The 16065-nt window shown below is 45.9% G+C and overlaps 1 long non-coding RNA gene across 2 annotated transcripts; it reads right to left on the bottom strand.

The window, feature by feature from the left end:
• Positions 1-8321: 8321 nt before the first annotated feature.
• LOC132810761 (uncharacterized) lies at positions 8322-13991 on the bottom strand. 2 transcript variants are annotated; one of them, XR_009643067.1, is made up of 3 exons: positions 13888-13991; positions 11102-11206; positions 8322-8487 (listed from the first exon to the last, which is right to left on the bottom strand). It is a non-coding gene; the product is annotated as an uncharacterized LOC132810761 (long non-coding RNA). The 2 variants fall into 2 exon arrangements; XR_009643068.1 differs by lacking the exon at positions 8322-8487 and having other exon boundaries at positions 10927-11206.
• Positions 13992-16065: the final 2074 nt, after the last annotated feature.

Consider the following 16065-nt stretch of genomic DNA (forward strand, 5'->3'; position numbering starts at 1 on the left):
TAAGGATTGTTTAAATCTCCCTAATGTGGCTGAGTTGACTACCTTAGCAGGTAGGGCATTCCACGCCCATACCACTCTCTGTGTAAAGACCTTGCCTCTGACATCTGTCTTAAAGCTATCACTCCTCAATTTGTAGTTATACCCTCTCTTGAATAAGGGCACAACATTTGCAATCCTCTAGTCCTCAGGTACTAAACCCGTAGACAATGACGACTCAAATATCAAAGCCAAAGGCTCTGCTATCTCCTCCCTAGCTTCCCAGAGAATCCTCGGATAAATCCCATCCAGCCCAGGGACTTGTCTACTTTCACTCCTTCTCGAATTGATAACACCTGTGTGGAACTAACCTCGATCCTATCGAGTCTAATATCTCGTGCCTCATTCTTTTCCTGAGTGAAAACTGATGAGAAATGTTCATGTAGCACCTCTCCGATCTCTACAGTGTCCACACTCCACTTCCTGCTTCTGTCTTTGACTGGCCCTATTCCTACCCTAATCAACCTTTTATTCCTCACATGCCTATGGGAAGCTTTAGGGTTCTCCTTTATTCTATTTGCCTAAGACTGTTCGTGTCCTCTCTTTGCTCTTCTTAACTCTCTCTTTAAATCCTTCCTAGCTGATCTGTAATTCTCTATTGCCTCATCTGTACCATCTTGCCTCATCAACACATAAGCCTCATGGAACAGCATCATAAGACACAGAACTTATATCAAAAGATCAGTGTCATGCAACTGATAGAATATATTGAACAAACTTAGATATTCTTCATCTCTTAGAATGGGTGCAGGCTTTGGTTCATTAATATGTAACAATGTTCTTGAGATGACTTAAGGTTTTATTTTAAAAAAAGGCATCTCCGCTCAGACAATGCATTAAAGGTGTGAGATTTGAGTCTGCCAGTATTCCAATCTTGAATCAGACTGGTTCTGTTTCCAAAGTCGGAATTTGTAAAATATTACATGGATTGACTGCCTGCAGATTGTGCGCTTTTGAACAAAATTGACTGTATCTGCAAATATAATTCTGCCAATACAATTTCACCCCAAAGAGTACTGTGTGTGTGTGTGCATGAGAGAGTGAGAGTGTGTGCATGTGAGTTTGTCTGTGAGTGTGCACAGAAGTGTGTTGTGCATGCTTGGGAAAGTGAGAGTGTGATGGAGTATGATGCTGTGAGTGTGAGAGAGTGTTGAGGGGTGTCTGTCTGTCTGTCTGCGAGGTAGAGTATGTGTGTGAGAGAGAAGCTTAATAAAAGCAAGGGGTTGCATTTTTGCTAAAACAAGGACTTGAACAGATAATGGTTGGGCCATGAGTCATGTTAGAGAACAGATAGACATGGAGGTGGGGGGAGTCGGTGTTCAGGTACATAGTTCTTTGCAAGTTGCATCACTGCTCGACAGAGTGGTTAAGGTGGCATTTTGCAACATTGCCTTCATTGTTCACACCATTGAGGAGAGGAGTTGGGACATCATGTTGAGGTTGTACAGGATGTTGGTGAGGCCACTTTCAGAGTACTGAGTACAGTTCTGGTGGCCCTGTAATAGGAAGAATACGATTAATGAGGGTTTAATAAAGATTTACCAGGATGTTGTAAGGACTGGAGGGTTTGAGTTATAAGGAGAGGCTGGGACTTTATTCACTGGAGCACAGGAGGTTGGGGGTTGACCTCATTGAGATTGATAAAATCATGAGGAGTGGAGGGAAGGTGAATAGAAAATGGCTCTTGCTTAGCGTAGGGGAACTCAAAACTAGGGGACTTTTTTTAAATATGAGGAAAGAGATTTAAAAGGAAGTGGAGGGGCAACGATTTGAAAGAGGGTGATTTACATGTGGAATGAACTTGCTGAGGATGTGGTAGATGCAGGTACAGTGACAACATTGAAACAGCATTTGGATGGGTACATGAATAGAAAGGTTTAGAGGGATATGAGCCAAATGCAGGCAAGTGGGACTGGTTTAGTTTGGAATCGTGGTGGGCATGGACGAATTGGACCGAAGTGTCTGTTTCTGGGCTGCATACCTCTATTGAAACCGGTAGAATTCTGAAAGGGGCTTGACAGGATAGATGCAGATAAAATGCCTCTTGGTGGGGAGGGTCTCGAATTCCGACAATGTGGGAGTGGGCCATTCAACCCATCTATTTCATTCTGGCCCTCTGAACAGTATCCCACCCATACCCAACCCCTTACTCCGTATTTCCCATGGCCAATCCACCCTAACCTGTACATCCCTGGTCACTATGGGTAACTTAGCACGGCCAATTCTCCCTAACCTACACTCTAATCTAAACTCGTCAGGCGCCTGGGTGGTGGAGTTCTACTGGTCGTGGGGCGGCCCCTGTGTCAACTATGGGGCCACCTGGAAGGTACTGGGCCCGGGACATGAAAGGTGAGGCGGGGAGGGGGGAAGGAATGTGGGGCCTGTCCTATCATAGTGACATTTTACACTCACTTTCCATCTGCTTTTACTGGCGCTTGTGCTGTTTACCCCTCACTGTGTTTTTTAATCCTTGTGCTGTTTACCCCTCACTGTTTTGATTAATCCTTGTGCTGTTCCTTGTGACAGTGCAGGGAGGAGAAGATGAAACGATGGATAGATCAGCCATGATCTTAATGAATGATGGAGCAGGCTCACTTGTAGCAACTGGAGTGAATCCAGAGAGGGAGCAGACTTTGCGACCTCAGGTATGTGTCTGGGTGACCCGGGTGAGGAGAGACAGAAGTTCAGGTTGGGACTGTTTTCCGTAGCTTGCCAGAGTCTGAGGAGTGACCTTATACACTTTTATATCATCATGAGGGGCATGGATAGGGTAAATAGACGTGGTATTTTCCTTTGGATGGGGCAGTCCAGAACTAGAGGGTAATAAGTTTAGGATCGAGCGTGTGGTGCTGCAGCAAGTCAGGCAGCATCCGAGGAGCAGGAAAATTGACGTTTCGGGGAAACTCCCTTCAGGGAAGTGTGTGTGTGTGAGTTTGTGTATAAGATTGTGCGCTGTGAGTGTGTATTTACATGTGTGCCTGCTTGATAAAGTGAGATTGTGATGGAGTATGAACCTGCGAGAGGGTGTGTGTTGAGGGGGTGGTGTATGTGTATGTCTGAGAGAGAGCGTGTGTGTATGAGAGAGGTATGGATATAAGTGAGGGTTGCATTTTGCTAAAACAAAGGAGGGCAAGACTTGAACAGGTAATGGTAGGGCCCTGGGTCATGTTGTAGAACAGAGACCTGGAGGTGTTCAGGTTCATTGTTCTTGAAAGTTACATCACTGGGAGACAGGGGTGAAGAAGGTGTTCAGCACACTTGCCTTCATTGTTCACATGCTGAGTACAGGAGTTGGGACATCATGTTGGAGATGCACACAGAAAGTACATTACTCAGAGGGTGATAGGTGCCTGGAACGCATTGCCAGCAGAGGAGGGGACGGTAGATTCATACAAGGTGCATCTGAGCAGTAGGACAGTCAAAGTTTCAGGGACAAGCCCTTCATCAGGAATTAGTAAGAGGAATTGAGTTTAGAAATGGGGATGTCATCCTGCAGTTAGGGGGTCATTTGAATAAATTCAAGGCTGAGTTAATCTGATCTTTGAACAAGAAAGAAGTGGATGTTTATGGAGGAAGGCAAGAAAATGGTTTTAAGACCAGTTTAGAACAGTTCCAGAGTCAGACAACACAGAAACAGACCCTTCAGTCCAACTAAACCGTGCTGACTGTGTTCACAAACTAAACTAGTCCCACCTGTGTGTATTTGGCCCATATCCCTCTGACCCTTTCCTATTCATGTCCTTATCCAAATGTCTTTTAAACCTTGTTACTGTACCTACATCCACCACCGTGTCTGGACATTGATTCCACACACAAACTACTCTCAAAAAAAAAGGCGCTACTCCAGTCTTTTGAAAATCTTTCTCCACTCCCCTTCCTCATTTGCTCCCTAATCTTGAAACCCCCATCCTAGGGAAAGGACACCTGCGGTTCACCTCATCTCCCTCCTCAGGATTTTATGAACCTCTTTTAAGGTCACCTCTCAATCTCATGTGTTCCAGTGAAAAAAAGTCCCAGCCTATCCACCTAGCTGTAGGTATATTCATATCCAGTTATGAATTGTTCAATGCTGGTGCCGACTGGAAAGACCGAATGGTCTAGTCTTGCTCCCAACTCTCTCACTCTGTGTCCAGGACAACAAGAGGCCCTAAATCAGAGGAGCAGAAATTAGGCCATTCAGTCCATCAGATCTAATCACCCCATTCAATCGTGGCTGCTAGGTTTCTCAACCCCATTCTCCCCGTAACCCTCGATCCCCTTGATACTCAAGAACCTATCTGTCTCAGTTTTAAATATCCCCAGTGACCTGGCCTCCACAGCCTTCTATGGAAATAGATTCCACAGATTCACCGCTCTCTGGCTGAAGAAGTTTCTCCTTTCTAAAAGGACTTCCCTTTACTCTAAGGCAGTGCCTCTGGTCTGAGTCTGTCCTACCAATGGAAACATCTTCACAATGTCCACTCTGTCTGGGCTGTTCAGGATTATGTAGGTTTCATTTAGACCCGCCCACCCCCGACACCCACCACCCCTCCCGAGTGTGGGCCTATGAATCAGCATGAACCAGACCCTTCAGGATGAGGTACAGCAGGGATTAGGGTCAGTAAACTGAGAATGGAGGGAGAGTGTGTGGGATGGAGATTTTCAGCTTCTAGAGAATGAGAGAGAAAAGTGAGTTTGCTATAAATTAGAATTGATCGGATGGGCCAAAGTGTGGTAGATGGAATTAAATTTTGAGAAATGAGAGTTGTTGCATTTTGGTCAAGCAATCCAGGCAGGAGTGACACGGTTAAGGGGAGTGTTGGAGAACAAAGAGACCTTGGAGTGCAGGTTCCATAGTTCTTTGAAAGTAGAGTCTCAGGTAGACAGGATAGTGAATGAGGCATTTGGTAGGATGGCCTTTATTGGTCAGAGCATTGAGTAGATGAGTTGGGAGGTTATGTTGTGGCTGTCCAGGATGTTGGTTAAGGCAATTTTGGAATACTGCATTCAGTTCTGGTCTCCCTGCTGTAGGAAAGATGTTATGAAACTTTGAAAGGGGTCAGAAAAGATTGAGCTATAGGGAGAGGCTGAATAGGCCAGGGACATTTTCCATGGAGCATCAGAGGCTGAGGGGTAAACTTATGGACCTTTGTAATGGGCATGGATAGTGGGAGGAAACCTCAGGTCTTTTCCCCAGGGTAGGGGAGTCCAAGAAAACTAGAAGGCATATGTTTGAGGTGAGAGCAGAATGATTTAACTGGGGTCTGAGGGGCAACCTTTTCACACAGAGGGTGGTGCATGTATGGCACGAACTGCTCGAGGAAGTGGTGGAGACTGGCACAATTACAACATTTAAAAGGCATGTGGTCTGTTCTCAGCTCTGCTGGATTTCTGCTGAAGCTTTGACACCCCCCGCCACCTCCCTTTCCACCTTCTGGGACAATAAAACATTCAGTCAATCAAGTCCCAACCCACAATCTCCCAGCCTGTGAACCATCCAGGCACAGTATAGTCACAGCAGGGAATCAAACAAGAAAAATGAAACAACATTAGAAATAAATAGGTGCTCGCGTTTAATGTTTATTCATTAGGAGGTAAACCAGAAATAGGGCTCTATTTGTATTTGCAGAATGATATTTGCAGATACATTGTATTTTGCTCAAAAAATACACAACCTGTAAGCAGTCAATCCATGTAATATTTTGTAAATTCCACTTTGGAAATAGAACCAGTCTGACTCAAGACTGGGACACAGACAGACTCTGACCTCACCTTTAATGCGTTGTCTGAACTGAGATGTCACATTTTGCGGTAAAACCTCGAGTTACCTTGATAAGGTGCCTTGCAGGAAGGTCTGGGATTTACATGTGAATGATAGCTGCAACCCAGTCTAAAAGATTAAAGACTTGACAATCCAGGTTTGTTCAATATATCATTTCGGTGGCAGGACGCTATAACGTTTTTCTATAAGTTGTGTCTTATGATCTTATTCTCCACAACCACCTGAAGGATCAGCGCTCTGAAAGCGAGTGCTTCCAAATAAACCTGTTGAACACTCACCTGGTGGTGTGATTTTTCACTTTGTCCAGGTTAGAATGGATTGACCGTGCCCAGAGATGTGCAGGTGAGGTGCGTTAATCAGGGAGTAAAAGTTGAGCAATAGGGGTAGGGGAATAGGTGTGGGTCTGTTACCCTTCAGAGGGTCGGTATGGATTTGTGGGGCTGAGTGGCCTGCTTTCACACTCTGGGGATTCTCTGAAGGGAAGGGATTGGCACAAACTCATTATCTTTTTTTTTGCTTCCCAAAATCAGACCTCCTCACCTCTCAGCAGTATCCCAATGTTGTGAAAGATATTAACTTTCAGGTGGAGTTATCCAAAATTCAGAGAGATGTCAGTCTTGACGTTTTTGCTTTTCTGCCCCTGGAAGATCCTGAATCAGCACCTTCAGGGGAATGAGTTAGATCAGAGTGAGAACAGAGGGGAAGAGAGAGTGGGATGGTGCTTTCAATTTTGTGGAATAACAAAAGAAAAGAACTTTCTGCAGAATTCCTTGTTCAGAATTCCTACCCTGCACTGACAGTGATGACTTTTGTAATCTCTTTTTACATTTCAGGATCTGAAGAATGAAGTTTCAAAATCAACAGATGAAGGCCTAATGCCCAAAACGTTGACTCTCCTGCTCCTCGGATGCTGCCTGACCTGCTGTGCTTTTCCAGCACTGCACTAACTGACTCTCCAGCATCTGCAGTCCTTACTTTGACGTCCATGTCTGACAATCATTCAATCCATCAGAACCGCAACAGTTTTCAACTATGATTCTGTGAGAAGGAGCAAAGCTTTTTGGTTCCTATTTGGGTACGTTTTCAGCATCAGTGGGACTGGATGAGAGACCCTACCGTTGCAGTGCACTGAGTGAGGAGCGTGTAACAGCTATACGGTTTGGAAAGAGGAATTCACGGTGGAGAGAAGCTCCACATGCGTTTGTGTGGCGCTGAAGCTTCGGCCATGGAGAAACCCGGGGAATCCCGGCCTGTGGAGAAACCATGGAAGTGTGGCGACTGTGGGAAAGGCTTGTTTCCCGTATGCCCTGGCGACTCATTGGCGCAGTCACACTGGGGAGAGGCCGTTCCTCTGCCGTGACTGTGGGAAGGACTTCAGCGATTCCTCCAACCTCCAGACCCACCAGTGGATCCACATGGGGAAGAGGCCCTTAAGGCAGGAAGGCCTTTACCCAGGCCACCTCCTTGCTGACCTCCCAGCGGGATCACGTGGCATTGCAGGGGGATTGAAAGAAAGATGGCCGAGTGCCTTTACCAACTGGACTATCAACCCAGTTCCAGTGGCTCCTGAGTTCGATTCCCACCGCGACAGATGGTGGAATTGGAATTTGGTCAGACATCTGGAGTTCAGAATCTAACGGTGAAACCATTGTAGGTGGGGTGGGGGTGGAAGAAAACCCCCATCTGATTCACTCAGTTCTTTTTTAGGGAAGACTTGAGCAGTTATTAGAGCAGTCGTCCCAGCTGCATCCTTTACCCGGTCTGGCCTACACGTGACTCCAGACCCACAGTAGTCTGGTTGACTCTACGCTGCTCATCCAACTTACTTGGATACAGGTTGAAATTGCTGAGTGAGGCAATACTTCCTCCAGGTTAAGGCTACACCAAGGATCCAATTACAAAGGGACAACTCAGTGGTGACCAATAATGGAGAAAGTGAGGGGTTGCACTTTGACCTTGAGCTGTTTTTTAAAATTTGCTACTTTTTCTACGCCTTTCTGCTGGGAGATTCTGAAGCTGTAACAAAGTTGGGTCACAATAAAGATTACCTGAACTTCACACTGAGCTCAGACTCTCAATGAGAGCTTTAAACTGCAACAGGTTTTTGGTTTAAAACTGCTGATTTCTTACAGGAGAAAGTGAGAACTGCAGATGCTGGAGATCAGGGTCAAGATTAGAGTGGTGCTGGCAAAGCACTGCAGGTCAGGCAGCGTCCGAGGAGCAGGAAAATCGACATTTCGGGTTTGCTCCAGACTGCAACCTCCTTACTCTGTCAACCATCTGTGAGTAAGGTACTCTCTTCACAACTCCTTTTCCATTTTTTTCATTCTGGACTTCAATTTATGACTTGCAGCAACTGAAAGGAAAGAGAATGAATCCATGGAATGGACAGAATCGGGAAAAGTTTGTTTATAAACAGTGTGTTTCATGTATTGAGTGAATGTAAAGAGGAAGTGGTGGATGCATGTTCAGATGCAACGTTTAAAAGACATGTGGATAAGTACATGAATAGGGAAGGTGTGGAGGTATATGGGCCAAACACTGGCAAGTGGCACTAGTTTAGTTTGAGAACATCGTCAGCATGGAATAGTTGGACTGAAGGGTCCGCTTCTGTGCTGTCTGACCGTAACTGTTCTGTCGTGGTCTTAAAACCATTTTCTTGCCTTCCACTTTAAATGTGGTTCCTGTACCTGCATCCAACACAAACCACAAAAAAAAACCCTCATGCACACAACATAAAAATCCACACTTTATTGTTCAAAAACTCAGATGAACTCAGCCTTGAATAAATTCAATGAGCCCCTAACTGCAGGAAGACATCCCCACTTCTCATCTCAGTCCAGCCTGCTAATATACCACTTGCCTTGCTGCACCTGTCTGACAACTGGCATTGACTGATGTAGAAGGATGCTGCTAATCAAAGCACTGATCACAGGCTGGTCTGGTTTCAGGACCTGATTGCTCTATCCTCTGTTGATCTCCCTGTTCCCACAGACTAAGATGTCGGTCTGTTCTCAGCTCTGCTGGATTTCTGCTAAGGTTTTGACCCTGCCTTTTATAACTTCTGGAATGATGATTGGATATTTCAAGACCCAAGCCACAATCTCCCAGCCTGTCAACTATCCTATTAGATGGTGTAGTCATAGCAGGGAATTAAACAAGAAAAATGAAGCAAAATCATAAATAAATAGGTGCACGTGCTTAATGTTTGTTCATGAGGAAGTAAACCAGAAATAGAGGTCTCCCAGGAATCTTACAGTGACCTACTTGAGGAATTCTGTCACCCTTACACCTATTAGGATCCAGCTATGAATTACAACAACATTTACACCAACAGAAATAAAGCATCGGTTATCAAATAGAGATAAACAGCACGGAAATAGACTGTTTCTCTATCTCATGCACACACGAGATAGATCATCCATGGGGGGTGAGTTTGTATTTGCAGCATGCTGTTTGCAAATACATTCTACTTTGCAAGGTTTGTGAAGGTTTGTAGCTCAGGTTGAGGTTTAGGGTGTAGGTTTGCTCACTGAACTGTAGGTTTGATATCCAGACGTTTCATTACCTGGCCAGGTAACATCATCAGTGGCGACTTCCAAATGAAGCGAAGCTGTTGTCTCCTGCTTTCGATTTATATGTTTGTCCTGGATAGGGTTCCTGGGGTTTGTGGTGATGTCATTTCCTGTTCATTTTCTGAGGGGTTGATAGATGGTATCTAGATCTGTGTGTGTGTTTAGGACGTTGTGGTTGGAGTGCCAGGCCTCTAGGAATTCTCTGGCATGTCTTTGCTCAGCCTGTCCCAGGATAGATGTTGTCCCAGTCGAAGTGGTGGTTTTTTTTTCATCCGTATGTAGGGCTACGAGGGATAGAAGGTCGTGTCTTTTTGTGGCTAGTTGGTGTGCGTGTATCCTGGTGGCTAACTTTCTTCCTGTTTGTCCTACGTAGTGTTTGTGGCAGTCCCTGCAAACCCCCGGAGTATGGGTCTGGGTGGTATACGCTTCGATGGGTCGGGGTGGACTTGTTGGGCCGAAGGGCCCGTTTCCACGCTGTCAGTAATCTAATCTAATCTAAAAAGATTTAGAAGGATGTTGCCAAGACTGGAGGATTTGAGCTATAGGGAGAGACAGAACAGGCTGGGGCTGTTTTCCCTGGAGCGTCAGAGGCTGAGGGGTGACCTTATAGAGGTGTATAAAATCATGAGGGGCATGGATAGGATAGATAGACAAAGTCTTTTCCCTGGGATGGGAGAGTCCAGAACTAGAGGTCATAGGTTTAGGGTGAGAGGGGAAAGATATGAAAGAGACCTAAGGGGCAACCTTTTCATTTAGAGGGTGGTACGTGTATGGAATGAGCTGCCAGAGGAAGTGGTGGAGGCTGGTACAATTGCAACATTTAAAAGGCAACTGGGGGAATATGGGCCCCGTGCTGGCAGGTGGGACTAGATTGGGTTGGGATATCTGGTCGGCATATACGAGTTGTCCAGGTTCAGGTGGATTGACAGGACTAAAATACCCATAGTGCCCAGGGATGTGCAGGTTAGGTGCATTAGTCAGGGCTAAATGTTGAGCAATAGGGGTAAGGGGAATTGCGCGGTGGGTTACCCTTTGGAGGATGGGTGTGTAGTCTTTGGGTCGAGTGGCCTGCTTCCACACTGTGGGGAGTCTCTGAAGGGGAAGGGATTTTTGTAAACTGTGCAGGGCAATGCAGACGTAGTGCGGGGGCCTGCTGTTGGCCTTGCCCTGCCCCTTGCTCCTCCCCCTGTTGTTGAGCTGTCTAAAAAACAGCTACTCTTTCTCTGCCCTTTTGCTGGGGGCATCTGAAGCTGTAACAATGTTGGGCCACAATAAAGGTCACCAGAACGTACTGCTGGGCTTGGGCTCTCATTGAAAGCTCCAAGCGGTTTTTGTTTTAAAGCTGCTCATTTCTTGCAGCCTCCTGCACTACGTTCCCAATGTCGTGTATCAGATGGAGCAGTGAATGAGTAGCTGGTTTCATTAGAAATCATAAACTTTTCAGGAGTGCAGGCACTGCATCGTTTCATTGGCAGTTTACTAGCAGCACCGGGAGGTATGGGCTGTGTTCACGAGAAAGGAGGTGGGACAACGTTTAAAAATCACAACACTGGGTTATAGTCCAACAGTTTTATTTGGAAGCACTAGCTTTCGGAGCGCTGCTCCTTCAGCGGGTAGCTGTGGAGCAGGATCATAAGACGCAGAGTTAAGAGCAAAAGGTCACAGTGTCATGCAACTGATATGATATATTGACAAATGTAGACTGATGTTAAGCATTCAGCACACTTACCTTAATTGTTCACACCATTGAATAAAGGAGTTGGGACATCATGTTGAAGTTGTACAGGATGTTGCTGAAGTCACTTGTACAGTACTGAGAAGGCTTCTGGTGGCCCTGTAATAGGAAGAATACTATTACAGAGGGTTCAGTAAAGATTTACCAGGATGTTGCCAGGACTGGAGGGTTTGAGTTATAAGGAGAAGCTGAGACCGTCTTCACTGGAGCACAGGAGGTTGAGGGGTGACCTCATTGAGATTGATATAATCATGAGGGCTCTAAGTAACATGAACATCAAATAGCGAAGAGCCTGCACGGTTATATCAAGTGAGTGGGGGAGAAATTGTGGCATTTGGACACTTTAAATCCATCAGAAACTGCACCTCCATAGAGCATACTGTGCATGTCAGGTGGGGTGCCAGAAGACTGGAGGTTGGCTAACGTGGTGCCACAGTTTAATAAGGGTGGTAAGGACAAGCCAGGGAACTATAGACCAGTGTGCCTGACATCAGTGGTGGGCACATTGTTGGAGGGAATCTCGAGAGACAGGATTCTACCTTCATCTAGGTGGATGGGCTGGGACTTTTTCACTGGAGCATTGGAAGTGGAGATGTGACCTTATCAAGGTTTATAAAATCATGAGGGGAGAGATGAGGTGAACGAAGGGTGTCCTTCCCCTTGGGTTGGGGTTTCAAGATTAGGGAGCAAATTTTGACGGTGACAGGAGAAAAAGATTTTGAAAAGACTTGAAGGGCACAATTTTTTTTACACAGAGTGGTTCACGTGAGGACTAAATGTCTAGAGGAAGTGGTGGATGCAGGTACAGTAACGTCATGAATAGGAAAAGTTTGGAGGGATATGGGCCGAAACACTGGCAGGTGGGACTGGGTTAGTTTGAGAACATAGACAGCATTAACTAGTTGGACTGAAGGGTCTGTTTCTGTGCTGTCTGACTCTGGAACTGTCTTAAAACGGGATACTGGTCTTAAAACCATTTTCTTGCCTTCCCCCACAAGCATCCACATAAAAATCATGTGAACTCAGCCTTGAATATATTCAATGACCCCCTAACTGCTGGAAGACATTCCCACTTCTGAACTTAATTCCTCGTGCTAATACACAACTTGCCTTGCTCATTGCCTGCTGCTCCTGTCTGACAACTGGCACAGAAGGACACTGATGCCCCTCGGAACATCCACGCATCATTCCTGATGAAGAGCTTGTGCCCCAAAATACGACTGTCCTACTGCTCGACCCCCTGTGCTTTGCCAGTTGTGGTCGTCTCTACATCAGGAAGACCGAGCGTAAACTTGGGGAATGGTTTGCCGAGCATCACAGCCGGGTCTGCAGACGCTGAGCGGACTTCCCAGTCTCCACCCATTTTAATGTCGCTTCCCACTCCCCTTCTGACAAATTGGAGGAACAAAACCTCATCTTGTCTGAGCAGTCCACAGCCCGGAGGACTCGACACTGAGTTCTCCAACTTCAAATAATCTCCCATCCCATCCCCCAACTCAATTCCCAGCCCCTTCCACTCTTCCCTGCCAACTAGATTCCTTCCTCCCATTCACCAACCAGGTTATGGGGATAAGGCAGGAACAGGATACTGAGTGAGGATGATCAGCCATGATCATAATGATTGGTGGTGCTGGCTCGAAGGGCAGAAGAGCCGACTCCTGCACCTATGGTCTATTGTACCCTCTACCTGTCTCCACCTATCCTCACTTCATCATGAGAGAGGGGGAGGAGCAGGAGCTTCAGAACCTCATGGCCCAACTTCCGCATTCACCAATAGGGGAGCTCCAAATGGCAAAAAGACAAGTCTCCTTCCGGTCCTCCAGTGTCAAAAGTAGGTTTCGCCCCTTTTTTGCCGACAATGAGGAACACACCCAATGTTTTGGTGACACTGGCAAACATGTGCCCTGCTTGTTGACACCGAGGAGTGTACACAACATGCTCTGCAGCAATGCTGGTGTTATTGACAGATTTGAAGTTTCCATATGTCTATCGGAGATCAAAAAGGGCAGAGTGATAGTTTTTTCCCCCATGTGGCTCGATATTTGATTGAACAGCCAGACAAATGCAAAAGCAATGTTTTTAAGTCTTTTCCTCCGTGTTGGGGTGACCTTCACAACTAGAGGACATAGGTTTAGGGTGAGGCCACAAAGATATAAAAGGTACCTGAAGGGCAATGTTTCCATGCAGAGGGTGGTGCAGGTATGGAATGTGCTGCCAGAGGAAGTGGTGGAGGCCGGTATAATTACAGCCTTTAAAAGGTATTTGGATGGGTATATGAATAGGAATGGTTTAGAGGGATATAGTGCTGGCAAAGGGGACTAGATTAATGTAGGATATCTGGTTGGTGTGGTCAGGTTGGACTGAAGGGGTCTGATTCCGTGCTTTACATCTGACTCTCAATAATAAAAAGTCAACTTTTCCAATGAACAAACTATCTCCATGTTAACAAGGCTTAGTGCACAACCTGCTTCACAAACCATTCTCAACAGGTCCTGCCCCTTCAATGACTGAGGAACATATACATGCTGGTGCATAGTATCCTTCACTAGTATTTACACACTACCCTCAGCAATTGCACAAGTAACAGCAAAGAGTAAACAGCACAAGGATTAAACACACAGTGAGGGGTAAACAGCACAAGGATTAAACACACAGTGAGGGGTAAACAGCACAAGGATTAAACACACAGTGAGGGGTAAACAGCACAAGGATTAAACACACAGTGAGGGGTAAACAGCACAAGCGCCAGTAAAAGCAGATGGAAAGTGAGTGTAAAATACCGGTGTCTGCCCCGGGCCGCACGGCGCCATTTTCCTAACGGCCGCCCTCCCGCCGCTTCCTCGCTCGAGCGACTTCTCCTCCCAACCGCCTTCGCCCCCGCGTGACGTCTGCACGGGGGGATGGGCGGGGCCGGGGGAGCCTCACCGTCACCAAGCAACAGCCACCTCGCGCTACAACTGCTCATTCACAAAAACAAACTCTCCTGTCTCGCTCTGCAGCTGCAGGGGGGGACACTGCCACGTTTCGAGGAGCCCTGTCTACATTGGGAAAGCTCACCGCTCCATTTAAACACATATTCCCACATCCCACTTGCCTGCATTTGGCCCATTTCCCTCTAAACCTTTCTATTCATGTCCCCATCCAAATGCTGTTTCAATGTTGTCACTGTACCTGCATCGACCACATCCTCAGCAAGTTCATTCCACATGCAACTCACCCTCTTTCAAAATGTTGCCCCTCCGCTTCCTTTTAAATCTCTCTCCTTACATTAAAAAAATGCCCCCCCCCACTAGTTTTGAGTTCCCTACGCTAAGCAAGAGCCATTTGCTATTCACCTTACCTCCACTCCTCATGATTTTATCAATCTCAATGAGGTCAACCCCCAACCTCCTGTGCTCCAGTGAATAAAGTCCCAGCCTCTCCTTATAACTCAAACCCACCAGTCCTTACAACATCCTGGTAAATCTTTATTAAACCCTCACTAATAGTATTCTTCCTATTACAGGGCCACCAGAACTGTACTCAGTACTCTGAAAGTGGCCTCACCAACATCCTGTACAACCTCAACATGATGTCCCAACTCCTCTCCTCAATGGTGTGAACAATGAAGACAATGTTGCAAAACGCCGCCTTAACCACCCTGTCTACCAGTGATGCAACCTCCAAAGAACTATGTACCTGAACACCTCCGCCCCATGTCTGTCTGTTCCATAACACGACTCATGGCCCGATCATTATCTGTACACGTCCTTGTTTTAGCAAAAATGCAACCCCTTGCTTTTATTAAGCCTCTCTCTCACACACATACTCTCTCTCTCAGACAGACAACACACCCCCCTCAACACTCTCACACTCGCAGCCTCATACTCCATCACACTCTCACTTTCCCAAGCATGCACACACACACTTCTGTGCACACTCACACACAAACTCACATGCATATGCTCTCATTCTCTCATGCACACACACACACACTACTCTTTGGGGTGAAATTGTATTGGCAGAATTATATTTGCAGATACATTCAATTTTGGTCAAAAAGCACACAATCTGCAGGCTGTCAATGCATGTAATATTTTACAAATTCCGACTTTGGAAACAGAAACTGACTCAAGATTGGAATACTGACAGACTCAAATCTCACATCTTTAATGCATTGTCTGAGGGGAGATATCTTTGTTTTATAAAACCTTAAGTCATATCAAGAACATTGTTACATAGTAATGAACCAAAGCCCGCACCCATTCTAAGAGATGAAGACTATCTAAGTTTGTTCAATATATTCTATCAGTTGCATGACACTGATCTTTTGATATAAGTTCTGTGTCTTATGATGCTGTTTCATGAGGCTTACATATTGATGAGCTGAAAATGTGATGCAGGTCAGGCAGCATCCAAGGAGCAGGAGAGTCGACGTTTCGAACTGAGAGACTTGGGTCTTTTCTCATTGGAAAGAAAGTGGTTAAGGGGGGGATTTGATAGAGACATAAAAGATGATCAGAGGATTTGATAGGGAATACAGAGAAAGACTTTTTCCTAGGATGATAACGTTAGCTTGTACGAGAGGGCATAACTACAAATTGAGGAGTGATAGCTTTAAGACAGATGTCAGAGGCAAGTTCTTTATACAGAGAGTGGTAAGGGCGTGGAATGCCCTACCTGCTAAGGTAGTCAACTCAGCCACATTAGGGAGATTTAAACAATCCTGAGATAAGTGCATGGATGATTTTGGGATAGTGTAGGGGGACGAGCTGAGAAGAGTTCACAGGTCGGCACAACATCGAGGGCCGAAGGGCCAGTTCTGCATTGGATTGTTCTATGTTCTAAACTTAGTGCAGGAGGCTGAAAGAAATGAGCAGCTTTAAAACAAAAACCTCTTGGAGCTCAAAGCTTTCAATGAGAGTCTGAGCCCGGTGGTAAGTTCAGGTAACCTTTATTGCAACCCAACTTTGTTACAG

The sequence above is a fragment of the Hemiscyllium ocellatum genome, unplaced genomic scaffold (assembly GCF_020745735.1).
Source record: "Hemiscyllium ocellatum isolate sHemOce1 unplaced genomic scaffold, sHemOce1.pat.X.cur. scaffold_1899_pat_ctg1, whole genome shotgun sequence".
In the NCBI taxonomy this organism is placed as follows: Eukaryota; Metazoa; Chordata; class Chondrichthyes; order Orectolobiformes; family Hemiscylliidae; genus Hemiscyllium; species Hemiscyllium ocellatum.